Source organism: Pungitius pungitius, chromosome 8 (assembly GCF_949316345.1).
Source record: "Pungitius pungitius chromosome 8, fPunPun2.1, whole genome shotgun sequence".
Lineage (NCBI taxonomy): Eukaryota > Metazoa > Chordata > Actinopteri > Perciformes > Gasterosteidae > Pungitius > Pungitius pungitius.
This window is the reverse complement of record NC_084907.1, coordinates 5,632,248-5,649,222: the sequence shown is the minus strand read 5'-3', so window position 1 is coordinate 5,649,222 and position 16,975 is coordinate 5,632,248. Positions and strand designations below refer to the sequence as shown.

At 45.7% G+C, this 16,975-nt stretch overlaps 1 protein-coding gene across 2 annotated transcripts in view; it reads right to left on the bottom strand.

Moving 5' to 3' along the window:
* ppp1r16b (protein phosphatase 1, regulatory subunit 16B) overlaps positions 1-16,239 on the bottom strand; it is a 50,445-nt gene extending 34,206 nt beyond the window's left edge. Inside the window, exon 1 of one of the 2 annotated variants that reach the window (XM_037447987.2) lies at positions 16,101-16,239. The gene's annotated coding sequence lies outside the window, so the exon portion shown is untranslated. The other variant, XM_037447986.2, reaches the window with a different exon arrangement.
* Between the last annotated feature and the right edge of the window lie 736 nt (positions 16,240-16,975).

The following is a 16,975-nucleotide window of genomic DNA, read 5'->3' as shown; positions in this document are numbered from 1 at the left end:
CACACACACGGTGTGGGGGGGGGTGCCAAATTACAAAATAGAGAACAAATGCGGTCATGACAAAGAGAAGATTGTCTGAAGTCTGTGTCGATGTTGCAATCTTTCCCCAAACATGCGAGTGCATTTCCAACGAAATACAGAAACATGCTGCACAGATAATATGATAACATGAAGAATATTTCGTTTCAAATATGAGCAAATATTTCCACTGGGATGATTGAAGTTATAACAGATATTAAAAAAGGAGCCTAAAGGAGAATAACTTTTACCCCAAAGCCCTGAACCAACTTTTCAACACAAAATGCTTTGATACGCAACAGTTAAAGTTTCCTCAGAATCACGGTGAGGCTTCCAGACACATCTCTCTCTCTCTCTCTGTGTGAGTGGATCAGGCAAAGTGAATTAACTTCAGACAGGATGTGTGACAAACAAGGAACGTCCAGTGTTTTCTTAAGCCGTCTTTGATGCTTGGTGCCATTAGAGCCGGGAATATGAAACCCAGGAGCTACCGTTGATCAAATCAGGGGAATCAGAGCGGCGGTAATGATATTACTCACTCTCTCACACACACACACACACACGCACACAAACACACGCGCACACACAAAGAAGTGAACGTAGCAGCCCGAGACGGAAAAAGCAACAAGTGGCGGAAACCGACTCAGACAGACTAATAACTTCTGCATTAATTGGCGAATGACAGTAATAACTTGAGGCTGTACTTAAAGCACTTTGAATGTTGCTTACAAATCTCTCACAGCACTGGATTGATGTAAAAGGTATCATACGACACACGTACAGAATCAGCAAAGGAACCATTTTCACTGAGATTTACAGTAAAAAGTTATGACACATTTTCCAATTTAATCCAAAGAGAAAGTTGATTTAAACTTTTGACTGGTACTGTATATCAAGACATTCACAGCATCGGTTTGCTTTACTCACTGAAACAGTGATAAAAAGTGTCCCTACAGTGTTAACTGTTAAATACTATACTATACTTTTTTATCCCTTTTTTTTAGGTTCTCAAAATTAAGATTTACCAGGTTTATTTTGTCTTACAATATAGCAAACTTAATTTAATATCATTTATATATGTATAATATTTTTGACTTTGGGTCTGTCAGAATGAGACGTTTGACAAAGACGGCTTGTGCAGCAGGATACTGTATTATTATTTTTTAAGCAGTTTTATGATGTTTTATCAAACAACGAACAAATAATGAAAACATCCGAGACAAGTTTTAATTTGATCCATGATTTGTGCTGGATTAACATGATTTTGTCAAAATCACCATCAAGCTTACAAATTAAAAACCTGTCCATATAAAATACCAATCTAGTTGGAGACCATGTTGCCAACAAAACCACGTCATTTTTCCGAGACTCTGCATTTTCCTCCTCGCTCTCGAGCCCCCGAACGCCCCAAAACCACAGGAGCGAAAAGGCCTCAGCGAGCGCGCAGCGGTTTCCCTGCTCGTCTCAAGTCGTGCCAGCTTAACCTTTTCTCACCCACCGTTCTGTTATGGGGGGAGGGGGGGGGGGGCATTTACAGAGGGGCATTTTTTTTACAGGCACTTTCCGTTCGACGCCTCTCTAACGGATCACCAAAGAGCCCCTGGTGCTGATCCGCGTTCTTGTTTCTGTTACTTTGAGCCGCAGAGAAGAACGCAGACGCCCCCCGTATTTTCCGCCATGCAGTTTTGAAGATATGTCAAACTCAACTTTTGCATCACAAATTTAGTTTTAGTCGTGATTGCAAGATCAAACCAACTCACGCTCCTGAAATAGATGTACAACAGTTGTCTGGACAAAAAAAAAAAAAAAAAAACAACAGCATCTCGCCTGTCGCGGCCGCCTGTCTCCTTCTGCACAAAGCCACTGTCACCGAGCATCCGGGTCCATTATCTCCTTTTCATCACAGCTGTGTGCGTCCGTGAGTTTCCACACTCACAAGAGCCGAATGTCCCCTCAAGGACGGAAACCTTAAATTAGAGCCACTTTTACCTTAAATCAAATGGGGTTGAAAAGGAAATTAAATCAGACAATGAATGGCTCACACAAATTACAGCATCGCAAAAGTGTGTGTGTGTGTGTGTGTGTGTGTGTGTGTGTCCAGCAATGCCAACATCAGCTTTAATTCACTAATATCTCCACAAACCAGCTGGATTGAGGTCATTCTGCCCCCCCCCCCCCCCCCCATCATCATTAGGAAGGTGATTTGGCAACAGACCGAGCAGCTAATGGCAGCACAGTGGAGCTTATACTACACAGAAAGGATTTCATCTAAACCTCTCACTAATATTAACTATCCTGAGAATATTTAGCACTAATATTCATTTGATAGATGTTTGTCAACAGAATGGAGAGGTCACTATATCATTTCACATGGCAAAAACCTCACAACTCCACCGACTTATTTAGCATTTGAAAGCACAGAAATGTTAACCAACAAGCAGGTAGATTCCTCTCCATGGATGTTTAACTCCTGCATATAGATTATATGTCTATGTCTATGACGTTAATTGACTCCTTGCTGTGGAAAACCACTCACACGCTGTGAAACGTAAAATATTGGGTCGACTGGAGTCAGTTTTATCTGCAATTAAATGGCTGAACGTCCTCCAATAGAAACCAATATGATTAACCGATACGACCCCCCTCCAAGTACACGGTGCAGGCACTGTGATTGGGTTCATGACAGTTAAATGAGAAACAGAAACTTTATTCCCCCATGCATCAGGGCAATTTAAGGTAAGAGGTCTACAGTATTTTTTGACCCGTTTCAATGTCTAAGCGGGAGCCGACCGCTTACATTTCATTTTCTCATATCCAACAGGATTTTATAGGGAGAATAAATTAACAAAAATTGACTTTAAGCTGAAATGGTTCCCCATTATTATCAGGTCCTCTTCATCAAGACCATTTAAAGAAGTTGATTTTAACAATAGTCCTTTTGTCTCATAGTTTAAGGAAGGAGAATATGAAAAGAATCATTTAAATTTAAATTATCCTTCAATTGATGTTGAAAACCTTTTGTTCTAACACTGACATTTCAACACCATTCAGAAACAGGCTTTTAATAATAGTTCATCTACACAAAGACTCACTTTAGGCCCATTATGAACGTCTCAAGTCATGACGACAATGGTTTCCTTCCTCAGGTGCTGAACAGACCTGACAACCAATTACTTCGACTCTTTTGACACGGCGGCGCAAAGTTTGCACAGTTCCCCTCTGAGCTGTGACGGACAGTTAAAGGAGCTAAACGGTGGCATCAGGATGACACCAAGTCTGAAACTAAAAACACACCTTTACCCACTATTCCCTGACCAGGTAGCACTTACTTATACTTGGTGGCTTGGCTTTTCTTGGAAGAAATTGTACTTGTTGTCCTGGGTCTGCACTCTCTGGTTGCTTGAGTGCGCTTGTTATGAACTGCTTTGGATAAAAGCATCGGCTGAATAACATGCAATGTAAAAGTAAGAAGACTCCGCCCACTGAGGCCGACCGCGTCGAAGAGGAAGAAGAGGGAGGAGGAGAAGAAGGCCGAGCACCGGCCCACGGAATAGTGAGTGGGTTTGTTCCCCTGTGCAAGTTATTTATCAAACAAAAAGATTCACGAAATCTAAACCACACTCTGATTCAACCCTAAAAACAAAGCATTGTTTCATTATGTATCAGCCTGCTGGAGATTTTTGGTGATTAATCAAATCAGGAAACAATCAAATATCTTGATTTGTCGCACCAACGAAATTCAGTTCCCAACCGAATAAAACGGTGCAACGTTTCAAGTGTCCATAACATGCCCGAGACCCAGAGTTTATCCAACTAAGCAAAACGAATCGACTAACTTGATTTATTGCGTAGCGGTTTGGGCCGCGTGCACCAGAACACGGTGCACAAACAAACAAACACACACACACACACTTGCTTACAGTGCGTGCCATGTAGCAGCAAGGAGGCGGAGACACAGGCGGTAGTGTTGCACACAATGGGCCAGTGTCTGTGTGTGTATCGACGTGTGTGTATTCATGCAGGCTGCACAAACCCCTCCGTCATGAGGGGGTTTGTGCGCACGTTGTTCGCCTCCTCCTCCTCCTCGTGAAACTGCGGCCTCAGCCGAAGGAACGCCAGAAGCTGCGGTGTCCCTCGACCTGGGCTCTGTCTCGTCGCCGTGCCGACCCCCGGAGAGACCCCGAGTCACAGGGCCGGGCTCTTATGGGACCGGGCCGAACAACAACAACAACAAGGTCAAGGACTTCCAGCTGTGAGTGACATCCAGCGTCAGCGTCTCTTGCCTGAGTGACAAACACTTCTCCTGAATCCTTCCGTCACTCCAAGAGGATTTAATTTGTTAATGAAAATTCATTTTAGGCCCCAGTGTGGAATTCAAGATTCAGTGATGCGAGACCATGCAAGGCTCCGTGAGGACCACTTCTGTGAGAGTGCATTTGTTTAAAAAATGTGCGCTCGATGCAATTTTCAGGGTTTCAATTGAGCGGCAACATCTTCTCGTGAATTAGCTGAACCACAGAAGGCTCTTTCTCCCAATGACAACCCTTTTCGGAGTTCCCAAAGTGCTAAGTTCACCCGAGATAAGAAAAGAAATCCATAACATCCGACTGGGCAGTATTTTTTCTTTCATTGGTGAAAACGACACATTAGACTGGAAGAGAAATCAATGCCCGGCTCCCTCTTTGCATACCGGAAAAAAGGCAAAGACAAAGTGAGGCATTTAGCACACGCTAATAGCTTCAAATCAACAATGATTCTGGTTTATGCCATTCCTTTTGTCCATTTGCTAAGCACACGGCGGCAAGGCCACTATGATCAGAGCGATTGTAAATAATCCAACAGTTTAGTCGGATTATCTGAAACCAGTAATCCCGACAAACCCCCAGCATGACGTGCAAGTGAGCATTCAAATCTGTTAGGGTTGGAGTACAGTAGCTGAAATAGATACCAAATAGATGACATGAATCAACAGTTCAAGAAACCCTTATTGTATGAGAATAATATTGTAACAATATGTACAGTACAAAATACTATGAGTCACCTGGTTCAATTCAAGTGAATGCATCTGGAACATGAAAATTGTTGATGAAAAGTTAAAAAGTAAAGGTGGACAAGGAGCACACGAGAAATGTAAGTAAAGGCCTCATCATAATTGGTAGATTTAAAGGACAATTTTTTCCTTTTCAACAGCAAACCATAACAACCATGACGATACAAACATAGGTGTTTTTGATAAGGATCCTCTGCTCATATTCCTCGCCCTGCTGGACCATTGATGTCGCCCTCATCCCGGATCCAAACAGTTTAAATTGGTGAACACAATGTTATCGTCACGGATGGGAGTGACGGGGAAAACCAGGAGTAAACAGACCCAGTGGAAATAAGCCACGCTGAGATTTGACCTCTGACCTGTGACGAGCGCGGCCATTAGCCGAAACACGACCCCTGGCCGCGTCAGCTCAAAGTCACTGATGTCAAACTGAGAGAACACAGACACACACACAGACACACACACACAGCATCACACCTTGTTTACTCACGGTTCACACACCCTGCAGAGAGCTTGACTTGGTGCTGCAGGTCTCCTCATTTCGCTGATATTTGTAGCCTTTTCACTTTATGGAATGTCTTTTTGCTGTAGTATGCACTAACGATGTATTCTACATGATAATCTTTTAATGAGGCTTCATGTTTTCATTCATTTCTCCTGCTCTGAAGCTTAAAAGCACTTCTGTCGCCAAAGAAAAAGGACGTTTTTATGTACAATAGTCTGCAACCCACTCAAACAGCTCTTAGCTTCACTTATTTAAACTACATTAGTAATGAATATTTCAAAAGGAGCTGGATATAACAGACTGAAAAAAGCATCTAGAGCAGAAAACAAGTATTGTCTTTGTAAAGATTTGACGCAGTATTGTAATGAAGGACGTTATCGGACTTCCCTCCTTGCTTTGTTGACATGGTTTAGCTCTGCGCTCATGTGGCGGTTACAGCTGATGAAGCCATCCCCACTGAAAGCAGGAGACCCCCCCACACCCTCCTCTGCCCCAGCCAGGTAAACACTGTTAGCTCTGTCAGACACAGTTTACACTGTAAGCGACGTCAGCACCGTGAGCTGTGAGCCGCCATGTTGAGAGCCGTAAAGAAGCATTCAAAGGGCTCCCGATCTAGTTAATTGCACGTTTCAATTTTCCCCTCCTGTTACGTCGAGTTCTGTTATGAACGCGAGTCTCGGCCCCCTTAGCAGCAGCAGCAGATTCCTCTTCGACGAAGAGGAGAGGGGAAACCTTCTTACTCAGAGACAGAGGGAAGAGAAAGAAGATGTAAGGGGCGAGGAGCAGTTGCTGCATGTAAACAGAAAACTCCAGTGAGCCGTGGAACACTTCTCTCTCTCACACACACTCTCTCACTCACACACACCCCTCCCACCCCCCCCCCCCGTTGGTACGTTTAAAACCATCACTTAAAAACCATCAAAAATAAATGTATGGATTGTTTCAGTTGACTGTTGGACAAACTCAGCAGAGAACCTCTAATAATAAAAAAACTGCAAATATAATGTAGAAGAATGACAATCTTTACGATTTTGGTATCGGCTTTTCATGGAACTGCTCTGTTAGCTCGTCTTGTGTTGCAGCAGTGCACCACTTTTCAATCCATCCAGTCAATTCTCTCCCTCTCTCTCTCTCTCTCTCTCGCTCTCTCTCTCCCCCTCCGTGCGGACTGAGAGGACGTTTTTATTCTGTCTGGATTACTTGTCCTAGTTGGCGCTGGGTGTGCTGGTAAAGGGAGAGAATTTATTTCCTTCGGTGGAGCCTTGATTTAAAGCACTCGGGGTCAACTAGATTCTGGGTCATTGTGTCCCCTGCCGTAATGAACCAGGGCAGAGGTAGACGGCGCGCGGCGCGGAGACTGAACCGAGGCGTCGGGATGCTGCGAGCGGCCAGTCGCATCCACGACTGAGCCGAGGAAGCATCCACACATTTCATGGGGCCATAAAGTAAATTAATATTCCACCCAGGTGACACCTGAATGAGCTCAATTCAGTTGATAAGCCTCGAACTGCATCAGCTTGGATCAACATACTTTCCTCTGGTCACATGGTAAATATGGAGCATAGCTGAAATAGGGAAAATTCAAAAATGAGGGAATTTAAATGCAAATAGGGATCCAAAAAATATGACTGACATGGAAATGGAAAAACTGTTTTGAATAGAAATGTGCCGTGTCGTGAAGTTGAATAAAAAATTAAAAAAACACAAAAAAGGGCCTCCCAATCATCACTTGCAGTTGATTCCTATTCGAGCCACGGTGGTCCAACTGGCCGAGACTGAAATGAAGTGAAGAGGGACAGATGTAAACAACAAACAAACAAACAAACTGTTCCAACGCAGCAACAGCATTTAGAATAAGACAAAGATCCAGGCCGAATGGGGCACCTTCTTCTGTCTTAATTCAAAAGCGTGCGTGTGGGACAGACACATTCCTGTCGAGTTTGTGCATTGCAAGATAAAAACATTCCAAAGAGGGTTAAGGGCGGCCCGGCTCTCTCAGTTTGGTACGCGAATAAATAACCATCACTTAACTGAATAGTCACTTAGCACTGCAGCCTCTATCTGAAGATCTTCGGAGCAGAGACACTAAACTATGTCAACCGACTACAGACCTTTTCCATCGCTGCAGGAGCCCGCAGAGTCAGCGGCGGGTCAGAGGGAGGCCGAGGCCCCCGCCCCCGCGGAACCAACTGCAGAATGCAGAGATAGTGCCTTTTTCTACCAAGCATGTATGTATATATATATATATATATACCTATGTAAAAGTTGAATGGAAAACACACATTCAAAATACAGTGGTGCAATGCTTTACCAAGGCGGGTGTATGCCGCCCCCCCCTTAATAAAAAGCTAAAATGTTACCACGGTTTCGTATTTTTTTAAACTTATCACAAAACTCTTTTCTTTCAAAAGCTCGCACTAGATTTGCTGGTTGTTGGACGGCGGAGAGACCAACAAAGAGCGCTCTGATGAGTTTTATTTAGTTTCTGTTGTTAGATAAGATAATCCCTTATTCGATAATCCATTATTAGATAATCCATTATTAGTCCGCAGCGGGGAAATTCACAGGATTACAAAAGGTTAAATACACATTGAATGGGTTTTTTACGGCCGTCCTGGAGTTCAACTCGCTGTCCTCTGACTGGACGAATTATATGTTTGGCAAGAAATCAAATCAAAATAATTGTCACAATACCTGATGATATTATCTTTTATAAAAGGGGTCGATATCTGCATTTCTAGCCAGGTATCGTGTGTCCGACACGGAAAAATAAGCCAGATGGTGGTTGGTGGTTGTTGTCCTGTGGGAACGTAATTCCCCCGTGCACCTCGTGAGCTTCCTGCTCATCTTTGTGAGAGTCGACTAAAATCAATCCAACTTGTATTTTTAAGCGGTGTTGTCAATTCATGACAAAGGGAGATTTACCCAAAATAGACACGAGGTCAGAATCAGCTCAATAAACTCAAGGGATTAAACCTCATCACAAAGAGGAGAAAACGATGACCAAACGGACAACAACCCTCCCGATTAAAAAAGGTCCTGGAGACAACGAGTGTTGTTGACCTGCTTGACGTGTTTTATTTCCATCTATACTTCATGTGGAAAAATGAGCTGGGATTTCTTGATTTTTTTCCCTCTGAAGTAGTCTATGCCGTAAGACCTTGTGAGATTACCACCGGCAATCTCCTTGCCCGTCTGATGAGAGCGCCGCAGCAACATTCACAGGCGAAGCACGCACAAAGTTTCCTTGCATGTTGGTTTGATGGAGAGCAAGCGACCAAATGAAAGAGATTAAAGGAGCCCCCCTCTGCGATTTTATTTACATCTAGTCACTCAAGACTACCAAAGAAAACAGGAGATACACTCATTTGAAAAACTGCAATCAGAGAAAGATTGGTGATTTTAACAATTAATCATTTGATTTAATAGTTTCATTGCTCAATTAACTCAAGCTTGGTCTCAATCGACTCCTCGGTACAGCTGCAAATGCCTTTTCCCTCACAACAAAACATGCAAAAACATTTCCATATCTTAAATTGTTGCCTTCTCAGGTGCATTACTACGCAGGAGGCAGGAATGCGACTTCCCAAGATGCCTTTCAACATCTTGCACACATCATTGCACAATGCACTTTAAGACAGGTAGCAGACTTTTTCCATATACAGTAGAAGACCTTTGTGTGAACTAAACGTGATGCTCTATTGCAAAATAATTCATGATATATAATTCCTCTCATTAAACAGATCCACGTTCCGAGTAGACCTGTCGCAGTAATCGATATATTGACTTATGGCACGATACATGAAAATGAGCGCGACCATTTTTGGTGCTGCGATATATATCGTCTTCATTTTACATATAAATGAACATGTTTGCCGATGGCAGTACAAAAAGTAGTCGGAGAAATGGTTTATTTATTCTTCTTACTCAGCAGTGTTCTTGTGCGTGACTGAAGTCTCCATTTACGTCGTCCCTATTACTCTTTGAGATGTTTTTAAAATATATATATATATATATATTATCTAATCTGTTATTTCCCCTGCCCACAGTGAGACTCTGGTTCGCCTGTAATATCAACATGCAGGTTTGCATCTTTTCCAATGCAGGCTTTCCAGCCTTTCCTGACAGGACACTGCACTGATCCCTTTAGTGCAAATCCATTTTCAAAATGGACAAATGTCGGACTTTACAAAAGGCCTCGACCTCAGTGCGGAAAAAGGGGGCGGCCCGCAGTCCCCCTGCAGTCCATGCTCGTGGGCCTGGGTGGGGCGGCTCCTCCATCTGCGCCACACAGACAGGAGCCATTCATGTTTATTTTAGACAAATCGGTTTATTTATTAAAAAAAAGGGTTTGACCAAAGCACGCCCTGTTTCAACCCCCGCTGAAGTCATCCGGTTCACTCCATCTCACGCATATTCACGGAAAATCCTCTCGTGAAGTGAAAGTGAAGTGTTCCTGCCCCTCCCCACCCCTCTCCCCTCTCCCTCCCCCTTTAGTATCGTCTCCGGCTCTCTCCACCGTTTGGAGCGCTTTCCCGCTGTTGAGTCATTTCGCCGCCTAATGATGGTTTGGAGTCTTTGGCTAAGACCTCGCCGGGGTAAACAAGGCTCAGGCTGCAGTGAGCGCCACCTCCAATCCACGACTGAGCCGAGACGGCTGGACTCATCTGGACTAGTTGATCCAACCCCACGTTGGATGACGATGAAGAGCTATTTACCCTGGTTTGTGATTTTCTACTTTAATGCAGTGACACAGCTCCACTATGGGGACAGTTAAACTCTCTCTGTACGTGCACATATTAATCTGTTGAACGGGTTTAAGGTTAATGTGCGAGCAGAATACAACTGCCGGGGGGAGATCCAGAGGCTCGTCCTTAAATCACAGCATCGGCGGTTTTGACACCCCCCCCCCCCCCCCCCCCCCGCTCAGTGCCGCTAGTCCACGTCGATGTTGTCCTTGATCAAGAGCGCTTAACCCCCTAAAATTGGGGTGCGTGCGCGGGGCATGAATGGCTGGCTACATTCCCGATGGGCAGGTGGTGGCACCTCGCACGGGAGCTGGTGTCATCCGTGTGTGTGTGTGTGTGTGTGGGGGGGGGAACTGTTTTAACTAGAGGACGTTTAGCGTGTTTGATGAGGGCGATAAAGCGCGGAACGGTTTGCAGGAAACCGCCTCACTGTGAGCACAAAACAACACGCAGAGCCATTCTTTAAGTAGGGCAGCGGAGGTAGTCGCTTCCCCCCCCACCCCCCACCCCCCTCCCCCGTGCTGCCTTCAGTGATTCTCACATCGCTCCACTAACCCCGACACGATTTTCCAAGAATAATTCCGACGTACCGCGGGTCAAAATCAAAGGTAAATAAGTGTGACCGGAAGCCTTGTCACTCAAGTTCAGATTCAAACAAACACAGTGGTGAAGACGGCTTACAATCTACATCCCCAAGTGATCTTCAGTCAGGTACATTTGAAAAATAGGTTTGGCTGACGTCAATTAAATTAAGTTATGATTATGTCATTTCACTTTTTCAACGATACATAGTAGGATATTTTAAAAATCCAACAAATAGTCAGAATGAAATAACAACATATGTTCAACTTCAGAAAATCTAACAATAATCCACAAAGCCAAACTTCACAAAAGACCAACGAATTCTAAATGTAGAGCCACATCAAAGAAATTGATCCCGAATACTTTTTTTTCTTCCCCCCCCCAACATGATCCGACGACCTGCTGACAAACCATTTAAAAAAACATTTAAACACATAACTTCCTGTGTGGAGGTAATTGGATAGCTGGAACGAAAGCCAGCAAGGACTTTGACCCACAGCTCCAGAACACCGACCCGGCCATTGTTTCAGAGCCGGCGCACATCTGTACCAAATCTAATCAACCTGATCCTTCCTTTAAGGAATGTTGCATCCGCTGATCATTTCAGACACCAGCATCACGTCAGGAACATAAAACACACTTTAAACTGACTGTTTATTCGAAGGGGGGGGGGGGGGGGGGGGGGGGGGGGACTCCTAAAAGGAAGCTTTCAGACAAAACTTGTGCTCACTCATCACTATTTAAACAGATCCAGCTGTTCACTTCAAAAGGAATCCAAGAGATCAGAGCTTCTCAATAGTTTAGCAAATTTTCAAAACCGTAATGGGAAAAACATTAGCGGTTAACAGAGTGTGTGTGTGTGTGTGTGTGTGTGTGTGTGTGTGTGTGCACAGTGGGCAAAGAATTGTTTGGAATGGAACCAAATATTAAAAAATGGCAGAAACAACACAGATGCTACGAACCAGAACCAGAACCAGAAACACACACACACACACACTCAGCTGCAATTAAGAGCCACAACCACCTTCTACACTAAGAGCTGTGGAGAGCGGACAGAGAGCACCAAACTCTAAAAAGCCCCATCTCACACAGGAGAAGGAGAATACAGGAAGACAGACATCAAAAAGCACACCTACACACATCAGACACACACACACACACGCACAATGTTTCAACACTTTCAATGGTGGCCTTTGAAGTCCTACAGCTGTGCTCCCCTTATCTGAGAGACGTGTTGCTCATCAGGACAGCAGGTAACATTTTTCCAGGTAACCGACTCGATAAGAACTGCTGGAAAAGCAGCGCTCCCCCCCCCCCCCCCCCGAGAAGAGAAACAACGTCACGCTTTACATTCTTTACATTCACAAAATCCTGGAGCATGTTTTTTTCATAGCCGTACGATTAACCGCACGCAGAAGGATCAAACTATAGCCCGGCGAGGCTCGCTTTGTGTGCTTTCCACAACAATGTGAGGGGGAAAAAATGACCCCCCCCCCCCCAACCAGCCAAACGCCTTCCTGCACAGAGGGCGCAGGCCACAAACCCTACGAGCTCACTTCCTGTTCACAACACTTCACCCGTTTGCTATTGGTCGGCCTTCTTCTGGAGACAAAGCGTGCACGGGATGTTTTGGCTGCGGCACAGAGACACGCAGCGAGGTAGGAACGCGGCACAAGAGAACGCAACGGCGCCGTATCAACGCCTTTAAAGACGCCCGTTGTTGACGGCAGGAACACACCGGGCCTCCAGGGGTGAACATCGGGTGTCTCCGGGAGGTCAAGCGTAAAGTAAATAAAGCACAGCGGCCTTGTTTTAGGCTTGTTGACATGGCACTCTACAAATGATCTAATGTCGTCCCCCCCCCCCAAGGTCTGTACGCAGCAGAAATCATTCATTCATTCATAATCGGGCCCGATCGGAGGAGGTGGCGTGAGTGACGGTGTGGTCGGTCATGTGCGATGAGGTTCGTTTCACTGCTCACGCTGGGGGATTAGAGCGCAGCACCCAACGATGAGTTTCATTATTGATTAACCATTTTGCAGATACAATACACGTATCACACATTATTCATATCTGCTTCGCCCCCCCCCCGACGAGCATCCTAAAAACGTTCACTTTGCATCACGGACAATCGGTTGCGGAATATTTGTCTGGCCAATCGAATCCGTCAAACCCACAAACGGAAGGTTCTGGAATGTGTTATTCTCCTCTGAGGATTCATGAACCGAAAAGCTTTCGATTTGGTGTCACCTCGACAGCACGATAAAGATCTACTGGTATCGACTTTTGTGCATTTTTGAAGCATCTTTGCGTTTCAGATAAGTTATAAATACTGGTGTTTCAGAGGGACCTTCGAAATCAATAAATGTGGAAAAAGGGGACACTCACGGAGTCACTCATTGATCGATGGGGGACGACGACGTGATGCTTAAGCTCCTCTCTACAAAACATTGACGCTTGTGTTTTGGGTTTTTTATCCTCTCAGCGGGTAGTTGCACAGGTGGGGGGGGGGGTCGGGTTTGGATATCCCAGCATGCACCTGCAGGTGATCTACTGTCATATCCACAGATCACTTAACAGTCAAACCACACAAACCCGAAGGAGAGAAACTCACACGCTCGCTGGATTTCTTTTGGATTTTGTCTCGTTTCGCTGCAAAAAAAACCATGCCACGACGGCTGTGTAACGCCGACGCTCACTTTGCGACCCCGACCCGTGCAAACAAGCCAAACCTGCGACATTCACGCCAACATCCAGAACCTGATTACAAAGTGGCCTCGATGGCTGCCCTGAGATTTGCCTGTCTCGCTATTAAGACCAGCGATTAGCAGACGGCAGCTGTAATCAGAACGCTGATCCCGTGTAATCGCTTTTTTCCGATAGCAATCAGGCACAGCGGTTTCAGGAGGAGATTCACAACCCTCACCAGAAACTTCCAGTTAGAAATGAAACGTTGTAATTTTTTTATTCAAGTCAAGACGTCACTCATCAACAGCTCACGCAGTGCTTTGATGTCAGCCACAGACGGCGCCCCGGCATTTAAAGATAAAGGTGCCTCCCGGGCCGCTGTTCGGTTTCAATATTTCATGAGCGACAGCCAAAAATCACCGTGTCGGAATAATTAAACATCACTTAGGGGTTCGGAAACTACAGAGGAGATGTTACGGCGGCAGGAACCGAAGGAGAGCAGTGGGGCTCCTCGGGGAAAGCAGAGGAGTCTCACTCTGCCTCTGCACCACGCCACGGGCCCAAGGACTCGTTGGCTGAAGCGTTGTCCGGACGTGGGGGGAGGAGCGTTCCAGCCGCTGCGGCCACGTGGGCGCACGCCACGACAAGCGGAGGCATCAGGGTGCAGACTTGTGACCCCACCAAGTGTTCTTCGTGGGTCTTGGGCCTACTAGTGTTCTTCCTTGGCTTTTTTTGGGGGGAACTCAGTTAATAAAACAGCTGGAATAATGTCATACAAGACTCAACATGCTCCTTTTTATATTCACAAGTACATATTTAAGATGATCAAACAATCTGCCCTTCACCATTATGCTACTTGTACGGCATATTTCCGCTCACATCGCCCATCCAAAGAGGGTCGCGGTGGGGGGGGGGGGGGGGGGGGGGGCGCTACAGAGGTAGACGCTGGACCGGTCGGCATGGATCAGCACATTCTTTGCATTCTACGCATTATTAAGTGGACTCCGGTCAAATAATTAAGTTGTCATGGATACGTTCGACATGTACGGCAGCATCACAGAACCGCCGGTCAATTCGTTAAAAGCCTCGACTCCTCTGCCCTCGTGGTCGCCAGGAGAAGAGGGTAGGAAAGGAGTCGAGGATTTACCAACCGGGAGAAAGGAAAGAAAGGCCTGTTGTGACTCCTCTGCGCCCTGCAGCTTCACCTTACAATGACCACAGCTCGTACTGCTGCTGATCACGTGTGGGCAGCCGGAGCCTGCTCTCTGTACTCTTTTTGTTGTTTTTTTTTGGGGGGTGGGGGTGTTTTGGAATGCGTAAGAAGCCTGAGCGTTTCAGCTGAAATCAACGATTGAATGACTTCAATTGTGAGCGTGCGCATGTGAGCATCTATTCAGATGCCGTCCAACACACGGCCTGGGTACCACAGCGTCACAGATGCTTCTGCTTTCTGGTTAGTCACACACATGTGCAGCGGGTGCCGTCTGCATGAAGGCAGGTTGCACCGGGTCTCTCTGTCCCTCAGCTGCTGCAGATGTTGAGAGGAGCAGCAGGAGAAAGAGCTCAGGACGTCTCCACGCATCACATACATCACAACATTTAAAAGGGCCAACGCGGCCAGGCGCCGCCGACCGGCCTCAGCACATCTGGCACAACGTGCAGATGTTTCCAGTCTATTGTGTGACCATGAGGCAGTGACAGCGAGAGACAGCGCTGGTGTCACCGTGGTACCAAAGGGCCTCATAGATGTTGATTATTCATCTCTTTTATACAATTCATAAACTGAACCGAGGTTGTTTTTGATTGATTGTTGGTTGGACAAAACAGAGAGAGATGGATAGATGGAGTTTTCTTGCATTTTAAAGGCTAACGATTGACCATTGCAATTAATAATAGTAATGACTATCCTATGCTGGTTTTTGCCTCCAGTGCGTGACGTTACTTCACATGACTTTAATTTAAATCTGTTAAGAGTTTTAAACAGCAGGACGGACTAAAATGAACACTTCCTGATGTTGTAGACCAAATAATCCATTATCTACAGGAATGATGAACCCAACAATTCATCTAGAATGTAAAAAAATAAAAGTTAGCAGCCACTGACGGGGCTATTTTTAAATGATCCATTCGGGACCAAACCTTCATCTGTCCTCTGCACACCGATTTGAGAAGTTTGCAGGAAAAGAAACCCACGCCGAACATTGCAGAGGCGCAAAGGCGACCACCGGGGGGGATGTTCAGCTGATCTCAGACCCGTGGAGCCGAACCCACGAGCCACCGGGACAAACGGCGGGTTTTCCTCACCGGTTCGATCGCTTCGTGGTCGGCTCGGCGGTTAAAAGGCGAGGAAACATGAGAGGAGATTCCTCCTCCACTGGGGGAAAGAAATAAATCCCCTTCTTCTTCTTCCTCCTCTTCTTCTTCTTCTACTTATTCTTCTGCCTCCTACCTCGTTTAGTTTCAACCGGTCAAAAACAAGAAACAACCCGGACAAGTATCGCTTACTGACCTCAGTGCGGCTCGTTCACGTCGAGAGGGGAAGATATCCTCGAGGTTTAAACTTGTCCCGTTAGTGAGAGACACGGCGGGGCTGAGGACAGAAGCTCGGCGTGCGTGCGTGTGTGTGTGTGTGTGTGCGTGTGTGTGTGAGTGTGAGTGTGCGTCTGCAGAGCCTCTCTCTCTCTCTCTCTCTCTCTCTCTCCACTACACCAAGTCACTCCTGGAGGGCGGGGCTGACAGAAAGGGGAGGAGACTGAGGACGCGCAGGGGCGCACAAAGCAGGGAGAGGGGTTGGGGGGGCGGGGCAAAGAGCAGCTTTGAGAATTACACGCTGCAGTAGAAAATACACATGCAAATAGTTGTTAACCAATGACGGTCTTTGAAAATGAGCCAAATTACAGGGTTATTTTTATACAAGCGTGTCCAAACCTGGTTATAGTTTTTTTCTTTCTTTTCCCTTGTTGTCTGGGCTTTATTTCTGTGTTTAGTTGTGTTTTTTCAGTATTGGCTGTTAATTTGTTGTTTCATCCCTTTGCAGTGCCTTGAGCTCTCCGGGCCACCGTGGGATCCGCCTCACTGGCACTGATTGGTTTATTGACTCTGTTTTTCCAGCGTACTAAATATGTGGTGCTATGGGTTTAAGAACTATGAGGAGGATTGACCTCCATTTCGGAGATGCTTTCAAAGTTCCAAGTACAATTCACAGGACGATAGACGACAAAAAGATCAAATCACTAGATGAGCCGAACATTGTGGCCAAAAGCCAAAGTACATCTGTTGATTATTTAACACACCAAGATAATTTCTTATCAGCATTGTTGGTAAATAGTAGTGATGAGGCAGTAGTTAATTATCCAGTAAGTCAAAGTCTGGTTTTGCAGCTCT